Consider the following 25,038-nt stretch of genomic DNA (forward strand, 5'->3'; position numbering starts at 1 on the left):
AAATGTCCACAGCGGTATCTCGAGAGGCATTTATAGTCATATCTCCTGAAGCAAAATGTAGAGTCACGGGTTCTGAAAAACTTTGCAACGACCAATAAAACTGCTCTTCAGGTAGAATACTACTAGGATCTATCACCGAAAATTTCTCCCCTGAGGGTGTTTGTTGATTTACTGTCGTTGAGACTTGAGCTACCCGTAAGCCCATTATCCTTGGCACAATCCTTGGTTGATTAATGACTTGCGGTTCTTCTGGTATTTCTTCTGGTATTTCTAGTGGTGTTGCACTGAGATAATTCACTTTAGGGGTCGTTGGCTTGAATTTCCGTGGAGTGGGTATGGGTGCCTGCTGGAATCTCCGTGGTGCAGGTACCTGTGTTTTACCAAGTGGCTTCCCGTCTTGGTTAGCTGATATGGACAGTCTTGGACAATCCTTCTTTAAATGGGCTCCTCCACATTGGAAACAAGTCAGGGGTGACCTAGTCTGGCTAGGGCCCATGCTTCTGCGTTCCCCAGGTAAGGACCGTCTTGGTTCTGGAACCACTGTCTTCTTGGCTTCAGATTGGCTCTGCCGTCTGGGCACTTCCAGAATAGGCTTAACTCTGGTGGTAGGTTCACTCTGCTTAAAGGAAATTATTTCATTCGTCTTGAGAGCCAATGTTTGTAGATCCATACAATTTTTCTCCAATAAACTACTTTTCAGCTCTGGTGGTACCAAATTTAGAAAATGTTCCATGTACAGTAGCATTCTTAAACCCTTGAATGTGTTGACTTTGGCAGCCTCTAACCAACGATCGCCTAACATCTCAATCTGATCTGCTAGAGCAGAATAACTCATTTGAGGGGTTTTCCTTAATTTTCTAAATTGTTGCCGTAGCAATTCCGGTGTAAAACCTCTTCTTTGGTAAACTAGGAGTTTAAACTGTTCCCAAGTTAAGTTTTGATTGGAAACTCTGGCTAAAAGAGTGGCTAACTCCCCAGAAATTTGAGACCTCAAGACTTTTAAATATAAATGTGTTGGCACATTCAAATCAGCACACGAAAGTTCAAAAAGTGATAAAAATGAAAATAAGTCATCTCCTTCCTAATATGGTAAGTTTCTTCTGTCAATATTAGCTACAGAGTCTCTGGTCTGCTGTTCCTCTGCAATCTTCCTCTGTAAAATCTGCAGTTTCACCTCATGGTATTTCTTTGCTTGGAGCTCACTGGCTGTATGTGCATTCACCCATTGTGTCTGGTTCTCCATGAAGTCTGCCATCATCAGGGTAAACTGCTCCTGCAGCTTTAAACTTCCATCCTTTTGATCTGCGGGACTGCTGCTAGCTTGTGCTCCTGCTCCTGCTGACCTCTGGTCATCAACAAGAATTTCTTCTGTTAGCAGATCCTTCTGAGTTGGAACTTGTTCCGCCCCAGTGTACTGCTGTGCCCTTCTCGGCCGTCCATGAGGCTTAGATACATCTGGATTCTCTGGCCTCAGCCTTTGGACATCTTCTTCTGTAAATTTTGTAACTGCACTTCTCATATGGAATTCCTTGGGTATTTGTAAAGAACTACTAATAGTTCTTGGTCTGGCTCCACTCTGCAGTAGAGTACTGTGCTCCATTGCTTCCAAAATTTCTTTATCCACACTTAATTCAGGCAGTGAAAAACACCTACTAAAAGCCTTTTTTTTCCTGCTCTCTCCCTGCAGCCTTAGCCGAAGCACTTATCTCCGGGAGAAGCTATAAAATAATAAAACTGTCAGCTTGACAGATACTACTTTTTCCTCCAGGAATCTGTCCATTAGGTTCTGGCTTAGGGCAGGAAATTTTTCCTTTTAAAACTATATTTTTAATTATTTTTAATTTCTTTTACTATCCTGGTTGGCTCCTTATAGACTCATGCTACTTCAACAACCAAAAACAATTTTTGCCACTCTGTCACCTTGATGACTCGAGCTGGCACTTTTTCACAGCAAAATGCCTGTTCCCACAGAACACTTAAACCACTGGCAGAATCTCTCCTTGCATCACTTAGCCTGAGCCTTTGCATAGGAGTTTTTCCCCAGTCAAAACAATTACTAACTTTCCCTGCTTCGGTCTGAACCTCACGCTAGGGAGGTTTCTCTGGTCATTTATTTAGCAGCGTGTATCTGCCTGCTCACACGTCTGCCTCCTTAAAACTATTACCAGCGCTATTTAGCCCTTGAGCAAAGCGCGTGTTTATGATCCCATCTGCCACCATAACGTAAACACGGCACGTGAATTATATCCAAACGCAGCCACCATGCCATAAATCACCATTAACCACAACTGAAAGAATCTTTCCCTGCCTTGGCCTAAACCTTATGCAAGGGAAATTCCAGCATAGACATGCAAACTCGGCACATGAAATATATCCCACCCTGCCTCCATGTCATAACTGAATATAACTGAGATTATGACCTGAGGGGATAACAGAGATCATGTAAAGCTATCAGATACAAACTGAAATGTTGATTGAATTTGACAACAGAGATGAGAATGATATTTGAACAAATTTTTATTGCGAAATATTTTCTTTGTCACCATTCCAACTACATTAGGTTACTACATTAGGTTGGTATAGCATTATCCAAATAGTTTCTTGATTGACCTTTGACCCCACAGATGGACCTACACAGTGAAAGCGCTCCATCGACAGCAGAGCCTAGATTTCAAATGGGGTTAGTCTTTAATCCCTTGGCCCTGCCTAGTACAAATTTTCAGGGGTGTTTCCCCTGATCACAAACTGTTTGGCCACTGTCTTCCTATATAACACAATCTTCAGTGTTCCTAACTGTGGCGTCTGCCCAGGTCATAAATATTAATATGCTATCTGCATGGACCAATGAGAGTGCTGGAGAGGTGGAGTCATGAGATATAAGAGTCTCTTCAGGAGGAGGAGGAGGGAGAGATTAGAGGATGGGTGTTTTGCGATTTTGGAAGGATTGAGAGATTAGAGTTTGGAGTGGAGAGAGAGGATTGGCGGTTGAGAGTGGATGAAGTAGGATGTTTTATGAAGAATTAAAGACATTGATTATACCTTCATCACCTTTAATAATAAACAACTTCTATTTGGTTATTTTTTAAGTGACACATTGCCTGGACCTCTATCTTTAATAATAAACAATGTTGATCTAATTAACTGGTGGCAGCGACACAACACATAGCTTGTGCCCTGTGATTGGTGAAACAACCAAGGGTCAATGACCATAATAAAACATTATTATTATTATTATTATTATTATTATTATTATTATTATTATTATTATTATTATTATTATTATTATTATTATTATTATTATTATTATTATTATTATTATTATTATTATTATTATTATTATTATTATTATTATCATCATCATCATCATCATCATCATCATCATCATCATCATCATCATCATCAACCAAGGGACAGGCAGGAACTTGATAAATTAGTGGCGGGATATGAAACGATCCAGTGAAAAATTTAATGGGCTTGAGTTTGAAGGTACAGTGGTTCCTCGCTTAGCGATGTTAGTCCATTCCAGGAAAAACGTTGCTAAGCGATTTAATCACTAAGCGATTTTTAAAAGCCCATAGAAACACATTAAAATGCGTTTAATGCATTCCTATGGGCTTCAAAACTAACCTTATGCGAAGATCCTCCATAGCGGTGGCCATTTTCGGTGCCTCTAAAGCGAGGACACACAGAGGGCCGCCATTTTGTTTTTCCGGTGGCCATTTTGAAACTGCCGATCAGCTCTTTAAAAAGGGTCGCTTTGCCATGATCGCTTCCCCGAGATCATCACAAAGTGATTTTTCCCATTGCTCTTAAGATGGCCAAAACCCCATCGCTAAGCGATTTCGTCGCTCTGCGGAGCGATCGCTAAGTGAGGCACCACTGTATTCCTAGCTAAGGGAGGTTAGGGCCTGTGGTAAGAAGTGGTTAGCCATTAGAGTCCTGGTGAAGACTTAGTTTGGGGGCTTCTAAACCCAGATCTGGGCAATCCTAAGACAGGGAAAATAAATACTCAAGAGAAACCATTTATCTCAGGATTTACAAATACCAAGTGGCTAGCTCAAAATCTGGAGCTCTGAGGGAGAAGAGCAGTAGCGGATGGAGAGGAAGCCTAAGTCAGGATAGATATTGTAAGCTACACCAGTCTCCAGGGAGATCAGATGAGCCGGGAATAGAGAGATTCCAGAGTTTAATCAGTCCCTATGTGGCTAAGATGAGCCCAAAACTCAGCCAGGCCACTGCACTAAACCTCTTTCCTCAAGTCCATCCCCTTTGTTAAGAAAAGACAGAAACACAACCAAACCATGAGTTAGTACTCAGGTGAAATATGGGCTCGGTGGTAGCAAAATACTTGGCCAATTAATCAGGCTATTCTGTTCAAGAGACCAAAACATAAGATATTAAACATTACTGCTTTTATTAAGAAATATAGCTCTAAATAGAATTCAGTTTATTGCAAAGTAAAGCACTTAGTAACATTTCCAACAAAGACATCTAGATCACCCCACAAACTCCAGCTAAGAAAAATAAAACAAGAAATGCATACTAAGCTAGAATAAAGTACAGTGGTGCCTCGCTTAGCGAGTGCACCGTATAGCGATGTTTCCGTATAGCGATCCCTTTTTCGGGATCGCTATACGGAAACATACCCGATCTTCGCAATGGGGAAAACCCACATTGCGAAGATCGGGTATTGTGGTGGCCATTTTGGAGCCGCCGAACAGCTGATCGGCGGTTCCAAAATGGCCGCCGGAAGCCCGGAAATGGCTGCCGGCAGCCGTTTTTGCGCCCTGCCCTCGCTTAGCGAGGGCGCGAAAATGGCTGCCGGCAAGGGGAATCCTCGCTGAACCGGTAAGTAAGCAAGGTATTTCAATACGTTTCCCCTACCCGTTTAGCGACCATTCCGCATAGCGAGGGTTAATCCAGAACGGATTAACCTCGCTATGCGGGGCACCACTGTATAGGCTTAGCCATCCTTCTCTTAAGGAAAAGGCATTCTTACATATCCAGGGATTCCATAGTCCATAGTCCATCAGGAAAGGTAGAATCCAATTGTAATCCAACAGTCCATTATAATCCAGGTTAGGAAAAAGGCTTTATTTCAGGAGTTATAATCCATTTTGGGAAAAAGGCTCTTCTCTGTCTTTCTCAGCCAAACGCCATCTTACAACTCTCTTCTCCCTCTCCTTCCTCCACAGAATGACCAATTAGGAACAAGCAACTAGTGTCTTGTCCCGCCTCAAGTTCTCATGAGAATTTGCAGGTGTTATGATGTTTGTGGCAGATTTATTATGACTACGAGAGATTCAGCTCCCCAGCTCATCCTAGCAACCAGATAAGGGCTAAGAGCTAGGCAGTTGAAAACAGCATGTGGAATTCCCGTCACAGACACAGACATTAATTCAAAATGGATGCCAGTAAGACAATCTTATGACTACATAAACCATTCTAATAAACACACAAATAACTTCAAAAACACATATCAATACAGATATGAGATGATAATAAAAGCTATAAGTAAAGAAAAGTTAAGCAGAACGTTGTTCTGGTGTCTGGAGACAAGAATCACCCAGACAGGGAAATATTGTGGCAAAGGTGTTGAGCTTGGGAGTAGCCGAGGTGAGCTGCTTGGAAAAGCGCAGCAAACTAGTTATAAGGAAAGCCACTGAAAGGTCTTTTTGGCTCTTGTGAGGGAAAAGAACCAGTCTAGTAATAAGAAATTGTGTTGTTTATGCCGCCCAAATGAAGTAAAAACTTGGTTATGGATGCACAAGTTGAGCCCCAGGGTGCTGAGGGAAATGGGAACCCTCAAATTTGAAGAAGAAACTGAGGGCTCAGTAATAATTGCCTCAGAGGGGGGGAAATAGCCAAAGCTCCCATTGAAAAATGGAAGCTAGAACAAGGATTTAAACTGAAGAAGGTAGCTCTGAAAAACCAATTAGAGGAACGAGCTCTGAAAAACCAATTAGAGGAACGAGCTCTGAAAAACCAATTAAAATTGGAAAAAATCAGAGAAAAGAAAGGGAAAGGGAAAGAGAAATGCAATTCCAAATTGAGATGAAGAAATTGGAATTCGTTGCTCAAAATAATAATTCCAGTGTGGTAAATCCCTCAAAAACTGACCTAAAGAAATTTCCCCAGTATTGGAATGGAGATTGTCCTGAATCTTTCCTGATTTCTTTTGAGAGAGCTTGTTGGGACTTTGGGGTTAAATATGTTGAGAAGATGATAATTTTAAGGTCACAGATAGGAGGAGATTTATCTGAGATCTAGTCACAGATGCCTCTTGAACAAGCTAGAGGTTTTGAGGCTTATATAAAGATGGTGTATTCCAGATTTGGGATTAATTCAGAGCACTTCAGAAGAAAATTTAGTGCAATTTCAAAGAAACCTGAGAAGTCTTTTGCCCAGCTTGGAGCACATTTGAATCAATATCTTAATAGATGGTTAGAGCAAGAACATGCTGTAAGCAGCCCCTTATCTCCAAGAAGATTTATGGGGGTGCCGGAGACTGGGATGAGTACGAAATCCAGACAAACCTCTAACTGCTGAGCAGAGCCACTTAGTTCTCAGCCAGGTCCTGTCTAAACCTCTTCCTCAAAAGCCAATCTCCTTTATTAAGAAAGCAACACACACAGACAAATCCATGAGCTATACTCAGAATAATCTGGCTCTGAAACTTTGGTAGCAAACACACGTGGCCAATTAGACATTCAGCTAGTCTGTGCAAGAACTAATACATGCAGATTTAATCATTACTGCTTTATTGAAAAGAATTGCTTTAGAAAAGAATTCAGTTGATAGTGAAATAGTTTAGTAGGTACATTTTCATATCAAGGCAAACGGAATACTCCACTCCCCCACTCCAGCTGGAAAAATAAAGAAATAGAATTATGCTAACTAACAAAAAGCATAAATAGTCCATCTCACGTGTCTTGGGTCTTCATAGGTTGATGTTAGATGAAAACCAGTTGACTTCCATCAATCCATGGTAGGAAAAATAGTCCATTATGGGAAAAGCACGTGTCTGCCCTTTCTCAGACAAACTCCATCTTTTTTCAACTCCTTACTCACTAACTTCCTTCTTCTTCCCAGAATCCTCATAAGGAACACCCCCTCCTGGGTCTTGTTGTTCCGCCTAACTTTCTCATGAAGCTTCAGTTGTTATCATACTTTGTGGCAGAATTATTTTGACTACGAAAGTCTCTGCTCTCTGCTCATCTTAGCAACGAGATAACCAGAGAGCGAAGCTTCTCTGAAACAGCATGTAAAACTTTCCTACTACAGAACAGACTTTAAATCAAAATGGATGCTATTGGGACAATCTTAGGACTACATATCCCATTCTAATACACATAAAAACACAAATCATCACATGCCCCCCCTGATTATCGTTAAAATTCAGAGCAGTTAATCTGATCTAATTTTAAGAAATCAAGTAAAAGTAACTAAAAAGTAATTCAAAGTAATTAACTGGTTATATCTCAAAATTCAACTACAGATTAACTATTACAATACTGAAACATAGCACACTATTGAATACATTGTTTCAACGTTCAGGTTCATAAGAATCTTCACAGTACATTCTAGAAAGACCATCTGCCACTACATTCAATTTTCCAGGAATGTGTTGAACTTCAAAATCAAAATCTTGCAATGCTAGACTCCATCTCAACAATTTTTGGTTGTGAGATTTCATCTTCTGTAACCAAACTAAAGCTCTGTGATCTGTTTGGAGTGTAAACTTACGCCCCCATAGGTAAGGTCTAAGTAAATTGAGAGACCAAAATATAGAAAGAGCTTCTTTTTCAGGTACTGCGTAATTTCTCTCTCTATCCAAGAGTTTTCTAGAGAAGTATGAGATAGGGTAAAGGTTCCCATCTTCTCCTTGCTGTAACAATACTGCTCCAAGTCCTAATTCAGAGGCATCTGTTTGTAAAATGAATGGTTTGTCAAAATCAGGGGATTTCAGTATAGGTGCATCCATAATCTTAGCTTTTAAAGCATCAAAGGCACCTTGACACTCTGGTGTCCACTTTACCTTGACAGGCTGTCTTTTCTTAGTGAGCTCTGTCAGAGGTGAAGCCAAATGACTGAAATCAGGAATGAATTTTCTGTAGTAGCCAACTAGGCCCAAAAACGAGCGTACCTGTTTCTTAGTTTTTGGAATAGGCCAATCATTAATAGATTGTACTTTAGCTTGCAAAGTCTGAATTTCTCCTTGCCCAATCAAATGACCTAAGTACATGACTTTTCCTTGCATCCATTGACATTTGCTGGCTTTGACTGTCAGTCCTGCTTGCTGAAGTCTGGACAAAACAGTTTCAATGTGAGACATGTGAGAATCAAAATCAGAACTGAAAATGGCAACATCATCAAGATAAGCACTTGCAAAAGGTAAACCTTGTAAAAGTTTGTCTATCATCCTTTGAAATGACGCACCGGTGTTCTTCAAACCAAATGGCAATCTTCGGAAACGGAAAGTTCCCACGTGCGTGATGAAAGCGGTCTTATCTCGTGAATCTTCAGCTAAATCGAGCTGCCAATAAGCATTCTTTAGATCGAGAATGCTGATAAACTTAGCCTTTGAAAGATGTTCAATTAAATCATCCATTCTAGGCAATGGGTATGGATCTGGAACAGTAACACTGTTTAACTTTCTGTAATCAACACAAAATCTTACTTCCTTGAGAATTTCACCCAGAGCATTACATTTTGGCACCAGAACCACCGGAGAAGCCCAAGGGGAGAATGACGGTTCAATCACCCCCAAAGATAACATCTTTTGTATCTCTTGTTCAATTTGGATAGCATGATTACCAATTGCTCTATATGGGCTAGACCGTATGTCCTGGGCATTGTTCTCAGTAGTTATTACATGACTGATCAATTTGGTGTAACCTGGTTTATCTGAGAACACATCTTGGTGTTGTTCTAAGATCTGGAACAACCTTTCTTTCTGATCAACGGTACCTGTTAAAACAAGATTGCCAGACCAAGTACCTGCATCTTGCAATTCAGACAACATATCAATAGGTTCATTTGCAGCATGAAAATATTCAGCATGACATTGAAAAACCATTGCAGATCTATCTTTGTACAGTTTCAAACTATTGACATGGTAAAGAACAGGTTTCTTATTAGAATCCAACATTTTGACAAGATAATTGACATTTCCCAACTTTTGAACAATTTCACCTGGACCTTCCCAGACAACTTCTAGCTTAGAAGGTCTGAGTGGGTTCAGAACAAGTACCAAATCACCCACAGAAAATTCCCTGTGTCTGGATCTCTTGTCGTGGAAGAACTTCTGACTTGCTTGAGCCTCCAACAAATTGTCTCTGGCCAACTCCTGGACAGCCAAGAGTTTCTCTTGAAGTTTTCTAACAAAATCAGCAACTGGCACAGTACTACTTTTAACCACACCTTCCCAATCGGATTTCAAGAAGTCCAATGGTCCTTGTAGATTTCTTCCAAACACCACCTCACTTGGAGAAAAGCCACCTAGTGAAGAATGAGCTGAGCTACGGTAAGCAAATAAAGCAAAAGGCAAAAGATCATCCCAAATGTTTCCATATTCTTGGGTCAAAGTTTTAATCATCCTAAGCAAAGTTTGTTGACCTCTTTCCACCATACCATGAGATTGAGGATGATGGGCCGTGCTAAAACTGATGGTTATTGCACTTATCTCGCAGATCTTACGCATAAGTTCACTTGTAAAGGCTCCTGCTTGATCACAAATTATTTTGGATGGTACTCCAATACGCGAGCACAAGTCCACGATTATTCTAGCTATGGTGGTAGCTGTCAGGTTGCTAATAGCGTAGGCCTCGATCCACCTACTGGCAGAACAGATGAAAGAAATGATGTATTTCTTCTTAGATTTAGTAGGAACAAAAGGTCCTAGCACATCCATTTGCAAACACTGGAACACTTGATAAGGAATTTCCATAATCTGCATTTCGGCCTTTACCTTGTCAGTTTGATGGCCTGTGCGTTGGCAATAGTCACAAGAACTGACATAGTCCTTTACAGTTTTTGAAATACCAGGCCAGTAAAAATGTTGAGAAATTCTCTTTAGGGTTTTTTGTATTCCCTGGTGCCCACTACTCGGATGGTCATGAGCCATTTCTAGTATTCTCAGTCTATATTCAGTAGGCACGACTAACTGTTGAACAGGTTGAGCATCCAAGTTGGATTTGGGGAAATATTCTCTGTACAAAAGTCCATTTTCTCCCCACAGGAAACTAACTTGCTGATGCGCAGGACGTTCAGCATAGTTGTCTGCTTGTGACCTCAAAGAAGCTAGAGAGGGATCATTAAGTTGCTTCAGTCTAAAGTCCTCTGATCCCTTAGGTATCACCTCCTCTATTGTAGTTTCAGTTGTAGCTGCGTTATCAGGTTCGGTCACAAGAGGCTGCTGTTGGGTAAGGTCTCCATCTGAGCTATCCTCAGTAGATTCCTGCTCCAGTTCAGGATTATGCATCTCCCTACTTTGAGAACGCGTAACTACCGACATCGAAGTTGCATTTTGACTCTGCATGTGATCCAAAAAAGCAAGATCATTTCCAAGCAGAAAATCAGGTTTTCCCTCATGGGTTAAAATATGTTTTGCATCTGACCAGGACTTGTAGGTAATTTTTACATAAGCTAGAGCGACATACTTCTGCTCAGTCTCTATAGACCCATAGGTTTTTACTGGACACCTCAGGTTGTTCAAGATCAAGGTGGGGTCTAGAAAATGTTTGCTTATCGAAGAAATGTCGGCACCTGAGTCACGAAAAGCACTTAAAGCCATATCACCTCCAGGTGTGTGAAGAAAAACCACCTCAGAAAATGTGCGGGTTGCCCAGTCCCTTTGTGTAGTTGGTACTATGCAATCAGGATCCATAACAGAAAACTTCTCTCCTGATGCAGTCTCTTTTACAATTTCTGAGGAAATTGAAGCAATTTGTAAGTCCAAAACTCTAGGCACATATTGGTTTACTGCTGCCTGCATTCCACTGGCTTGCGAAGGGGTTACAGTTAAGTTAACTCCTTCCTGACTCTGTGAAGGCACAATGCTTGACTGGTGAGGCACAGAAACTGCATTACTGGCAGCTGGCACTTGCTGAGTTCCCGCTGGCACAGAACTTACATACGCCATGCTTTAGATCTGCGTGGAGCTGGCACAGGTGTTTTTCTAGCTGGCTACTTAACTTGGCTAGCTGGCACATTCAACCTTGGGCAATCTCGTCGCAGATGAGAGCCACCACATTCAAAACATTTAAGAGGTGTTTTACTCTGGCTAGGAGCTAGGCTCCTGTGTTGCTCAAATGAACTTTGCCTGGGCTCTTGAGAAAAAGACTTTCTAAAATCAGGCTGACTCTGTCTCTTAGGTACTACTGGTGCAGTCTTTGCCCTAACGGCAGGTTCATGCGTTTTAAAGGAGAGAATTTCATCAGTCTTTAAAGCAAGGGTTTGCAAGTCTTTGTATCCTCTCTCCAACAAAGTACTCCTTATTTCTGAAGGCACTAAATTAAGAAAATGCTCCATGTACAACACAGTTCTTAAATCCTCAAAAGTACTGGCGCCGAAGGAGCTCAACCACTGATCACCTAGATGTTCTATTTTGTCAGCTAGTGCAGAATAACACTCATTAGGCTGCTTTTTCAGTTTTCTGAAGTTCTGCCTCAGTATTTCCGAAGTAAAACCAAATTTTCTCTTTACCACCTCTTTAAAAATAGGCCAGTCAGGGTCCTCATCAGATAATTTGGCTACTAAGTTGGCAAGTTGCCCAGAACACTGAGTACGCAATAGCTTGAGGTACCAGGCCTCCGGTATCTTAAGATCTCTACACGCTTGTTCATATAACGATAAAAATGATAAGATATCATCGCCATCATGGTAGTAAGGTAGATTGCTTCTATCAACACTGGCTATTGAGTTCTTAAACTCCTCTTTTTCCTTCAGCTCATTAACCAAACGCTCCACCTTTTTCTCTCTGTACTGCTTCAATAACTCATCAGCAATGTTCTGATTATGAATAGATTGAGTGTGACAAGCAACAAAATCAGCAAACATAAGGGTTAACTTATCCACTGGTGATAGACTCTTGTTAGGATCAGGGCCCTCAGCACCGGCTGCTGCTGCTGCTGCTCCTGCTGTCCCATCAGAAATGTTTCTGACCGGCACTCCCCTCCCTACTGGAGTGCTGGCACTCGCCATTTCCTCTGCCTGATCCATCTGTTGCAACTTAGACCAAGTCTGATCTGGATCAGATCTAAGTAGGTCCTGGATATCCTCAGTTGTGAGACTGTACTTAATTCCACCTGTTCGCAATCCCTTAATCTTAATTGTCCTCTGAGTCACAAACTGTTCTCCAGGCAACTTCAAAAATTCTTCTCCTTCTAAGTGTTGCTCCATGCAAGCTGCAACTAACGCAGACGTCAAGCTGACCCAAAAGGAAAAATCTCTCCCTGCCCTTGTAGCCGAAACTGTAGGGCGAGGGCAAAGCCATAAAACACTCTGGCAGAAAACAGCCCTATCCTGGAGCTTCAGAAGGGCAACCGTTTACTTGCATGAAAATGCCCACTCATTAAACAGCCCAATTACATAATCAAAGCATTAGTTCTTACAGACTTGGCTTAAAGCTAAGTCTTTTCATTAAGACCCTTAGCTTAAAAGAAAAAGCAATTTGGCTAATTTATAGCTCTTCAAAGTAAATAGCGTGGAAGAAACCCCTTTGCCAAGGCTTGGGATTTTCCAGCTGTGAAAAGCACATGCATCGAGATGCTTGCTGCTTTCAACTTAAGCCAAAGTAAACACAATAAATCAAAGCCCGTGTTTCATCCCACCGCTGCGACCATGTAAGCAGCCCCTTATCTCCAAGAAGATTTATGGGGGTGCCGGAGACTGGGATGAGTACGAAATCCAGACAAACCTCTAACTGCTGAGCAGAGCCACTTAGTTCTCAGCCAGGTCCTGTCTAAACCTCTTCCTCAAAAGCCAATCTCCTTTATTAAGAAAGCAACACACACAGACAAATCCATGAGCTATACTCAGAATAATCTGGCTCTGAAACTTTGGTAGCAAACACACGTGGCGAATTAGACATTCAGCTAGTCTGTGCAAGAACTAATACATGCAGATTTAATCATTACTGCTTTATTGAAAAGAATTGCTTTAGAAAAGAATTCAGTTGATAGTGAAATAGTTTAGTAGGTACATTTTCATATCAAGGCAAACGGAATACTCCACTCCCCCACTCCAGCTGGAAAAATAAAGAAATAGAATTATGCTAACTAACAAAAAGCATAAATAGTCCATCTCACGTGTCTTGGGTCTTCATAGGTTGATGTTAGATGAAAACCAGTTGACTTCCATCAGTCCATGGTAGGAAAAATAGTCCATTATGGGAAAAGCACGTGTCTGCCCTTTCTCAGACAAACTCCATCTTTTTTCAACGCCTTACTCACTAACTTCCTTCTTCTTCCCAGAATCCTCATAAGGAACACCCCCTCCTGGGTCTTGTTGTTCCGCCTAACTTTCTCATGAAGCTTCAGTTGTTATCATACTTTGTGGCAGAATTATTTTGACTACGAAAGTCTCTGCTCTCTGCTCATCTTAGCAACGAGATAACCAGAGAGCGAAGCTTCTCTGAAACAGCATGTAAAACTTTCCTACTACAGAACAGACTTTAAATCAAAATGGATGTTATTGGGATAATCTTAGGACTACATATCCCATTCTAATACACATAAAAACACAAATCATCACACATGCCACCTCATTAGACCAAATGAAAAATGTGTTTGGGTTAGAATTTTTTGTACAATGTTACCAGGGAAGTTACGTTATCTTGACAGGGACAAGGATCCTACAATGTGTTACAAGTGTCTGAATTCTATTGGTGGGATCAAAGATCCTCGATTCTCTGAGGTAAAAACTGACAGAAAAGATTGGGAGAACAGTAGGACAGCATCCCAACCCAGTGGAAATTACCTCAGTAATACTCAAGTGAAGAAAATCCCTTTTAAAGCCAAACATTCGTTCCCAGAGCAAAGTCCCCTGAAATCAAATAGTTCTGAAGGAAAAAATAGTAGATCCCTTTACACTGAACATAGGACAAATAAACGATGTTATGCTTGTAGTAAACAAGGGCATGTTTTTTGCCCAATGTGAATTTTTTTAAAAAAATATATAGAAATTTAAGTCGGCCTAAAAAATGGTAATTCACAGATTCCTTCATGGATTGCTCCCTTGTCGTGGCAAAGGGGCTTGAGTAATTCAGAGAAGCTACGGGCTATGCTGTGCAGGGACACCCAAGACGGACAGGTCATAGTGGAGAGTTCTGACTAAATGTGATCCACATGAAGCAGGAACTGGCAAGCCACTCCAGTATCTTTGCCAAGAAAACTCCATGGATAGAAACAAAAGGCTAAAAGATATGAGGATGGAAGATGAGCCTCTCAGGTCGGAAGGTGTCCAACATGCTACTGAGGAAGAATGGAGGACAAGGACAAGTAGCTCCAGAGCTAATGAAGTAGTTGGGCCAAAGCCGAAAGGATGCTCAGCGGTGGATGTGCCTGGAAGTGAAAGGAAAGTCCGATGCTGCAAAGAAAAACCCTGCACAGGAACCTGTGAACCTTGGTAAGCTGGATGTGGTCAAACAGGAGATGGCAAGAATAAACATTGACATCCTGGGCATCAGTGAACTAAAATGGATGGGAAAGGGTGAATTCAATTCAGACAATTATCATATCTACTATTGTGGGCAAGAATTCCATAGAAGAAATAGAGTAGCCCTCATAGTCGACAAAAGAGTGGGAAAAGCTGTACTTGGATACAATCTCAAAAATGATAGAATCATTTCAATACGAATCCAACACAGACCTTTCAACATCACAGTAATCCAAGTTTATGGACCCACCACTGATGCTGAAGAGGCTGAGGTTGACCAATTCTATCAAGACCTATAACACCTTCTTGAACTGAAACCAAAGAAAGATGTTCTTCTCATTATAAGGGATTGGAGCGCTAAAGTAGGGAGTCAAGAGATAAAAGAAACAAAAGGCAAGTTTGGCCATGGAGTTAAAAACAAAGCAGGACAAAGGCTAATAGAGTTTTGTTAAGATAAGAAGCTGGTCATCACAAACACTCTTTTCCAACAGCAAAAGAGGCGACTCTACACATGGACATCACCAATATTATGTTCTATGCAGCCAAAGATGGAGAAGCTCTATACAGTCAGCAAAAACCAGACCTGGAGCTGATTGGTGGACAGAGTGCCTGAAGAACTATGGATGGAGACTCGTAACATTGTACAAGAGGCAGCAACAAAAACCAAGTCAAGTGGGCCTTAGAAAGCATGACTGACAAAAAGTCTTAAAAGACGTCGCTTTTAAGGTGCTACACTCAATATGCCAGCAAGTTTGGAAAACTCAGCACTGGCCAAAGGATTGGAAAAGATCAGTCTATACCCCATCCCAAAAAAGGGCATTGCCAAAGAATGCTAGAAGTACAGTTCAGTTGCACTCATTTCACATGCTAGCAAGGTTATGCTCAAAATCTTACAAGGTAGACTTCAGCAGTATGTGCACCAAGAACTGCCATAAGTACAAGCTGGATTTTTCTGCTGAAGGGGCAGAGAAACTAGAGATCAAATTGCTAACATACGCTGGATTAAGGAGAAAGCCTGAGAGTTCCAGAAAAACATCTACTTCTGCTTCATTGACTACCCAAAAGACTTTAACTGTGTGGACCACAACAAATTATGGCAAGTTCTTAAAGAAATGGGAGTGCCTGACCACCTTATCTATCTACATCATGCAAAAGGCAGGACTGGATAAATCCCAAACCTGAATTAAGATTGCCGAAAGAAATATCAACAACCTCAGATATGTAGATGATACCACTCTGATGGCAGAAATTGAGGAGGAATTAAAGAACATCTTAATGAGGGTGAAAGAGGAGAGTGCAAAAAAAGGTCTGAAGCTCAACATAAAAAAATAAGATCATGGCCACTGGTCCCATCCCCTCGTGGCAAATAGAAGGGGAAGATATGAAGGCAGTGACAGATGTTACTTTCTTGGGCTCCATGATCACTGCAGATGGTGACAGCCACCATTGCTTTTCTTGGGAGAAAAGCAATGAAAAACCTAGACAACATCTTAAAAAGCAGATACATCACCTTGCCAACAACTGTTCGCATAGTCAAAGGTATGGCTTTTTCCAGTAGTGATGTATGGAAGTGAGAGCTGGACCATAAAGAAGTCTGACCGCTGAAGAATTGATGCTTTTGAATTGTGGTGCTGGAGGAGAGGCTTGAGAGTCCCCTGGAGTGCAAAGAGAACAAACCTATCCATTGTGAAGCAAATCAACCCTGAGTGTTCACTGGAAGGACAGATCCTGAAGCTGAGGCTCCAATACTTTGGCCATCTCATGAGAAGACTTCCTGGAAAAGACCCTGATGTTGGGGAAGTGTGAAGGCTAGAAGAGAAGGGGATGACAGAGGACGAGATGGTTGGACAGTGTCATTGAAGCAACCAACATGAATTTGACCCAACTCTGGGAGGCAGTGGAAGACAGGAGGGCCTGGCATGCTCTGGTCAATTGGGTCACGAAGAGTCAGACACGACTTAATGACTAAACAACAACAAAAGGTAATTACAATCAGCCTAAAAAAGTATTTCTCCTTCAGCCTTTGGCAGTTGAAGGCACCAATCCCAGCCCTGTTGCTAAGGGAATAGACTTGGCAGAGAGCCCAGAGCTTCCAGAGGCTAAAGTGATACTGTGTGTTTTTATCAAGTGCAATCAAGATTTACCAGAAAGCTCTGGGGAAACAATTTTTATTGACAACATAAACATAATATCTAGATATTAGAGATACATGTTCCCAAATAACTATTTGTCACCCAGACATCATTCCTAAAGAGAATATGTTGGAACAGAACATCACTCTCAAGGAACATCTCTCTCCTCTGACCCTTTCCTGCCCTCCTGGTTATGCAGTCCAGCACCAGGGCAGACTGGAGGGGCGGGGGGGAGTAGCCATTGTCTATAGAAATACCTTGGAGGTTACAAGGTGCTCCTCGGTGGAAAAAACGGGCTTGAAGGCCTTTCATGTGTGGATTGGGGCCAGGGATAATATTGGGATCTTGCTGGGTTACCGCGCTCTCTGCGACCCAGCCACCTCCCTACCGGAGCTGGCGGACTTTGTCTCCATGGCACTATTGGAGTCCCAGAGGCTTTTGGTCCTGGGTGACTTCAATATCCATGTGGAGGCAGAGGTTTCCGGTCCGGCTCTTGAGTTCTTGGAATCCATGGCTTCCTTGAATTTGTCCCAACATGTCAACAGACCCGTTCACATGGGCGGCCACATGCTAGACCTGGTTTTCTCCACTGAGCGGAGTGAGTGTGGTCTGATGGTGACTGACCTGGTGTCAGTCCCCTTGTCATGGTCAGATCACCACCTAATAAAATGTAACCTCGCAGTGGCACTCCCCCCTCGCAGGGAGCATGGATCTATTTTAAAGGTCCGCCCTCTAAGGTTACTGGATCCATTGAGATTCCAGGATACCATGAGAGGGATTCCAGCTGATCTGTCTGGCACTCCTGCCGAAGCTCTGGTTGATGGCTGGTTCACCACTGCCACTAGGGACATAGACACGATCGCTCCTAAACGCCCTCTCAGGCGCAGAGCTCAGCCAAGGTCCTGGTATAATCGGAACCTACAAGCAATGAAGCAAGTTAGGAGAAGGCTAGAGTGCATTTGGAGAAAGGAACCGACGGATTATAATAAGATAGCTGTCAGGATCGCAGCTAAGCGTAATCTGGCTAAGGTAAGGGCTGCCAAACGATCACACTTCACTGACCGGATAAGCGAAGCTTCCAATCAGCAGGCGGAACTTTTCCGTATAGTTCGCGATCTATCCGGAATTGGTCTGGGTGATGGGCCTCTCACTAATATCTCACCTGACCAATTTGCAGCATTTTAAAAATCAAAAGTGAAGGCCATCCACCGTGACCTCTCTCCCTTTTCAAATACATTGGATCGAGCAGAGATGTCCAACGCTCTGTCTTGCCCGGTGACTCTTGAAACCTTTCAGCCTGTGATGCCAGACTTGGTGGACAAAGCGCTTGATCATTGTCAGGCCACCACCTCCTCCCTTGACCCTTGCCTGGCCTGGCTAATCAAAGCAGCCAGGCCTATAACAACGGAATGGGCCACAGCAATAATTAATGGGTCTCTCCAAGAGGGCAAGGTCCCTCTTGCCCTCAAGGAGACACTCATTAGGCCCGTTAGAAAGAAACCAAATTTGGCGGCGGATGATATTGGAAATTATAGGCCCATCGCCAATGTTTCTTTCTTGAGCAAAGTGGTGGAGAGGGTGGTGGCAGACCAACTTCAGACGCTTTTGGATGAAACCAATGCCCTGGATCCTTTTCAGTCGGGCTTCAGGCCACGCTACAGCACAGAGACGGCACTGGTCACACTGTTGGATGACCTGCTGAAGGAGGCTGACAGGGGCAATGTGTCCTTGTTGGTCCTCCTTGATATCTCAGCCACCTTCGATACCGTTGTAGCGAGCATGCTGAAGCCTCTACCAACTCAGGCCTCCAGGAGTGCTCACTCTTCTTCTTCAGTTGCTGCCACCAATTTTATCCAATATTTAGAAAGACAAGTGTTGTTTCAAAACAAAAACTTGCTTATTGGTTTAACAAAATAAAGTAAGGTAATCACAAAAAGTTAATCAAAATCTCTCACTCACTGATACACACACACTCTTCCCTCACTGACTATTTGGCTCACAGGCCCATAGACACACTTATCACTCACTCTCTCAAAATCTCCCTAATCTCCCCTCTCCCTCATCATACACCCCTTTATATATTCCAGCTCCTCCCCCTTCTGCACTACCTTCCGTCCCCTCATTGGCTGATGTTCCACTGCCCAGCTGTGATGGACAGGTGAGGGCAGGGCTGAATGCTACAACTGTTGACCATGGTATCCTCCTGGGGAGGCTCTCTGAGTTGGGAATTGGTGGCCTGGCACTTGCCTGGCTCTGATCCTTCTTGGAGGACCGTCCCCAGAGAGTGCAGCTTGGGGAGAGTGTTTTGGCCCCGTGGAGTCTCAATTGTGGGGTTCCGCAGGGGTCGATCATCTCCCCAATGCTGTTTAATATCTATATGAGGCCGCTGGGCGGGGTCACCAGGGTGTGTGGGGCTTTGTGCCACCAGTACGCTGATGACACGCAGCTCTACATCTCCTTTTCACCTACTTCAGTGAATGCCGTTCTGTCCCTTCAGCACTGCCTGGAGACCGTACTGCAATGGATGCGGCTGAATGGGTTGAGGCTGAATCTGGACAAGGCAGAGGTCTTGAGGGTGGGTGGTTCCTCCGTCAGCGGTTTGAGTGATTCCCTCTCTTTTGGGGGGACAACCCTTGCCGCAAAGAGTGAAGTTCGCAGCTTGGGGATACATCTGGACCCGGCGCTTACCGTGGAAACCCAGGTGGCATCTGTGGCCCACTCCGCCTACTTCCATCTATGGCGGATTGCCGAGCTGCGACTGTATCTTGATGGGGGGGCTCTCACCACTCTAGTCCATGCGCTCGTAATCTCAAGATTAATGCTCTCTACATGGGGCTGCCTTTGAGGTTGATGCAGAAACTTCAAATGGTCCAGAATGAGGCAGCCAGGCTCCTTAGTGGGGTGAGGAAACATCAGCATATCTCCCCCACTCTGGCAGCTCTGCATTGGCTGCCCATTCATTTCCGCATTGACTTCAAAGTATTAATGATGACGTATAAAGCCCTAAACGGTTTGGGACCTCGATATCTGGCAGAGCATCTTCTCCCACCTAGTTCTACCCGAATCACCTGACACAGCCAGCAGGGACAGCTGAGGGGCCTTATGCCAAGAGAGGCCTGGAAAGAAAGAACCAGAAACCGGGCCTTCTAGGCAGTGGCCCCTTGGCTCTGGAACAGCTTCCCGACAGAAATTTGTCTGGCACCCTCGCCGGATGTTTTTGAAAACCGTTTGAAAACATGGCTTTTCAGGCAGGCTTTTCCTCCAGTCAATTAAACTGACCTTTACTTTTCTTTAATCTTTCCATCTTGGCGAGGATTTATATAATTATTAATTTTTTTGATGTTTTAAATGTTTTTTAAGATTTTTTTGTTATGTTTTTATGTATAAAAGCCGCCCCAAGTAGACTTTGTCTAGGGGGGTGGGGTATAAATCAAGTAAAAGTAAAAAGTAAAATAAGTGTAGTTCTGCCCATGGCTAGAGTGGCACTGAAGTACCATGAGTGGTCTGGTATATGGAAAGTAGCAGTGTCATATCAAATCCCAGCTCCTTGTCTGATTGATTTAGATCCATCTAAGCATGTAACCCGGTCTTGGGGGAGGCAGATTGAGGAAAGCACTGAAATCATAGTTGAAAGACCCATTTTAGGGGAACATCCTGAAATGAGGGAGACAGCTAATTTAGTGCTGTTGAGAAAACCTAAGAGTTCCTCCTTTATTAAGGAACAGAAAGAAGATAGCTTCTTAACTGATTGCTTCGAAAAAGTTAAGGAGAATCCCATTCCACTGAGCCCTGAACATCCAGAGAGGTATTGTGTGGAAAAAGATTTATTGTATAGAGAGGTTTTAATGACTTATCATATGGGAGGAGAAGGACCCCACAAACTCTTAATTGTACCGGTTAAACAGAGAGAAAAGATTTTGGAAAACGCACATAAAGATGTAGTTGGAGCACACATGGGCATCTCTCGCACTAAGCAAAGAGTTGCACAGAACTTTTCTTGGCCAGGGATAGCGAAGTAAGCTAAACAATATTGTCAAAGCTGTGAAACTTGCCAAAAACAAGGTACTGGAAATGACAAGACGGGGGCCATGCTATGCCCATTGCCAGTGATCTCAACCCCTTTCCAACACTTGGGGCTGGACCTAGTGGGACCCTTACCCAGAGTGACTAGACAAGGAAATAGATTCTTCCTATTGATTATAGATTATGCCACTAGATTCTCTGAAGCAGTACCCCTAAGAAATATAGAGACCGAAACTGTGGCAGATGCCTTAGTTAACTATATGTGCCAAATGGGTTTTTCTTTAGAAATAGTAAACTTAATGATAAAAAGGCCCAGGAAAGAACATTCTTTCCCAAGGATGAAGTACTGATCCTGATACCCATAAAGGGGAATAATAGCATGGTCAGGACCTGTAGATTTGTTACGACAGCACTGGGAAGCTGAAGGAACTAGAATTGAGAAGGCTCAACATGCAGCTGCAAAAGCATGGAATATCCTGCAAAATGAGTCCCTACCTGAGAAACCAGAGATTAATGGGAGAGAAGTAGATGATGAAAATCTCTATAAATCTGAAATAAGCCAAGTGTTTGAGATTCCATTTAAAAGGAACTTGCCTGTGAATTTTGAGGTGACTCAGGAAAGTGGTCCCCCTCATATGAAGAGCTTTGTGACAAAAGTACCTGCGGTCGAATTTTTATGGGTGAGGGTGAAGGCAAGGGCAAAAAGATTTCAAAGAAGAACGCAGCCATAGCTGTTCTGCAGGGGTTGAAGAAACTGCCTACCTTCCCCACGGTTGAGAAAATGGTGAAGCCACTAACCAAAAAGAAAACAAACTTAACCCGAAAGAGGCAAGCTGAAAACATCCAGTGGAATTCAGAGTGCCAGGTAGCCTTCAATCGTCTGAAAAGGATGCTGACTTCAGGACCTGTCCTTATTGCAGTGGACTTTGACAATGGGTTCATCGTCTACACGGATGTGTCGAACGTGAGACTGGGAGCCATGCTGTGCCAAGCAGACGACAACGAGTTTGTACATCCAGTAACATACATCAGCAAGATACTCCAACCTGGTGAGAAATATTTATCTACCATTAACTAAAAGAGTGTCTAGCTATCATATGGATGCTGCAAAAGCTGAAGCCGTACATTTGGGGGAGAAGATTTGTCCTGTGCACAGACCACTCTGCTCTTCCATGGCTAAGACCCATTCGAGCCAACAGCAGCACATTGATGAGATGGGCACTGATTCTGCAGGACTCTGACTTTAAAATCCACAGCATAAAATGGGACCCAGAATGTCGTTGCTGACACCTTTTCCTGAAGGCCAAATGACTAGAGAAAATTTGCTTTTATCTGAGTTCAATAGTAACTGTTCTGTTTGTGTAATAGTTATGGAATATGTTTAAAGTGCAAAATTTGCTTGGATATTAATAAACTAAGAAGTATGTATAGTGATGGTAAAAATAATAAGTATCCATAGTAATGTAAGAGTAATGTGATGCAATCCTTAGAAACATAAGTAATGTAAGAGGTTAATATTTGCATTTTTCCAGGTATTTTCATTTGTTTATGAGGGCAAACTGTTAAGTTTCCCCTTCTATCACAAACATATTAAGGGGGGAGGAGTGTAGCGTCTGCCCAGGTCATGAATACTAATGTCCTATCTTTATGGACCAATGGGAGTGCTGGAGAGGCGGAGTCACAAGATATAAGCATCTCTGCAGGGGGAAGAGAGAGATTAGATTGGCGTTTAGGATGAGAGTTTGAGTTTGGGAGTTTGGAGTTGAGAGAGAGAGAAGGTTGGTGGTTGAGAGTGTAAGAAGAAGAATGTTTCGTCCTTAACTGAGTTAAGGTCCAAAGAAGAGTTAGAAACACAAAACATATATCTAGACTGGTGGTCCAGAGCACAAGTGGAATCTAGGTATAGAAAAGATAAAATAGACGGCTTTTACTCAGAACAAATGATATTTGATAAACTTCTGCTGGGCCCAAAGATAAAGTAATTAAGAAAATATATGATTACTTGCTTGAAATTAAAATGCAAGATGAGATGGAAAAAGAATGTATGATTAGGTGGGCACAAAATATAGGACATAATATTAATCAGTGGTTTCAAATATGGAAAAATAACATGAAGCTCACAAAATTGGTAAATTTCAAGAACATATATAAGATGTTTTATAGGTGGCATATGACTCCGAAAAAATTGTCAAAGATTTATACAGAGGTGTCAAATGTCTGTTGGAAGTGTGGAACATAAGATGGAAGTTTTTACCATAAGTGGTGGACTTGTACAATAGCGAAACAGTCACTACAGCCAGAATTCTTTATGCTAAGAATTGGAAGAAATTGGAGATACCGAAACAAGAGGAACTCATTGAGAAAATACGGGAAGTGGCAGAAATGGATATTCTATCAGAAGTGCAGAAAGACTGTCTAATACAAAAGGAAACTGAACCATGGGATTTACTATATAAATGGCTTGAGTCATCAGATAGTGCTTGAATAATATAGAATTAAACTAAGATGTAACTTAGTTGAGTTGGGACAAGTGACGGGAGCTCACTCCATCGTGTGGATTCAATTTTACAACTGTTGGTCTTCCGACCTTGCAGCACAGAGCCTTCTGCAGTTTAACCTGCATCACCACCACATCCCTCAGTGTTAGATTAGCCTAAGCTATTGTTTTTATGAAGAGATCAACAGAAGGTAGGCTATGACCGAATAGCCTAGGCTAATACTATATTACAAGTACAGTGGTGCCTCGCTTAACGGGCACGCCGTTTTACGACGAAATCGCATAACGACGAAGTTTTTGTGATCGCAAAAGCGATCACAAAACGATGTTTCCTATGGGGGAATTTCACTTTGCGATGATCATTTCCCTGCTTCGGGAACCGATTCTTGCAAAACAACAATTTTCCTACAGCTGATCGGCGGTTTCAAAATGGCCGCTGAGTAAAAAAAATGGCCGCTGTTTTCTGGGACGGATTCCTCACTGCACGGGCAGCAAAAATGGCCGCGTTATGGAGGATCTTCACTGGACGGTGAGTTTCAAGCCCATAGGAACACATTGAAGGGGTTTCAATGCATTGCAATGGGCTTTTTATTTTCGCTTTACGATGTTTTCATTCTACAGCAATTTCGCTGGAACGAATTAACACCGTAATGCGAGGCACCACTGTATTTATAAAAAAGTAATAGAATAGTATATTTGTGTAAAATTACAGGTGATCAAATAATGGTAAAATTGTGTTACATTAATTTAGCCTATGAATTTTGTGTGCCTCCACAGATTGGAGGAGGGCAAATGTTGTTCATATCTTCAAAAAGGGGGGAAAAGAAGACCCAAATAATTATCGCCCTGTCAGCCTAACATCAATTCCTGAAAAAATTCTAGAGCAGATCATTAAACAGACAGTTTGTTATTACTTAGAAAGCAATGCTCTCATCACTAAAAGTCAACATGGGTTTCTCAAAAACAAGTCATGCCAGACTAATCTGATCTCTTTTTTTATAGAGTTACAGGCTTGATAGATGAAGGGAACATTGTGAATGTAGCATATCTTGATTTCAGTAAGGCTTTTGACAAAGTTTCCCTTGATATTCTTGCAAGGAAGCTAGTAAAATGTGGGCTAGACAGTGCTACTGTTCGGTGGATTTGTAATTGGTTGACTGACTGAACCCAAAGGGTGTTCACCAATGGCTTCTCTTCACCCTGGAGAGAGGTAACTAGTGGGGTGTCTCAGGGTTCTGTTCTGGGCCCTGTGCTATGCAACATCTTTATCAATGACTTGGATGAAGGAATAGAGAGTATGGTGATGAAATTTGCAGATGATACCAAATTGGGAGGGGTTGCTAATTCCCCAGAGGACAGGATTAAAATTCAAAATGACCTTGACAAATTAGGGTCCTGGGCCAAAACTAACAAAATGAATTTCAACAGGGAGAAATGTAAGGTCCTACACCTAGACAGAAAAAAGGAACAGCATAGATATAGGATGGAAGACACCTGGCTAGACAACAGTACTTGTGAAAGGGATCTAGTAGTCTTGGTAGACTACAATCCGAACATGAATCAGCAGTGTGATGCGGCTGCCAAGAAAGCCAATGCATCAATAGGAGTATAGTGTCTAGATCAGGGATCTCAAACTCAATTTCCCTGGGGGCCGCTGGAGGCAGAATCTGGGTCAGGCTGGGCCGCATCAGATTTTCCGCCAAGCGGAACAAGAGCCCGAGGGAGCCA

This window comes from Pogona vitticeps, chromosome 5 (assembly GCF_051106095.1).
Source record: "Pogona vitticeps strain Pit_001003342236 chromosome 5, PviZW2.1, whole genome shotgun sequence".
NCBI lineage: Eukaryota > Metazoa > Chordata > Lepidosauria > Squamata > Agamidae > Pogona > Pogona vitticeps.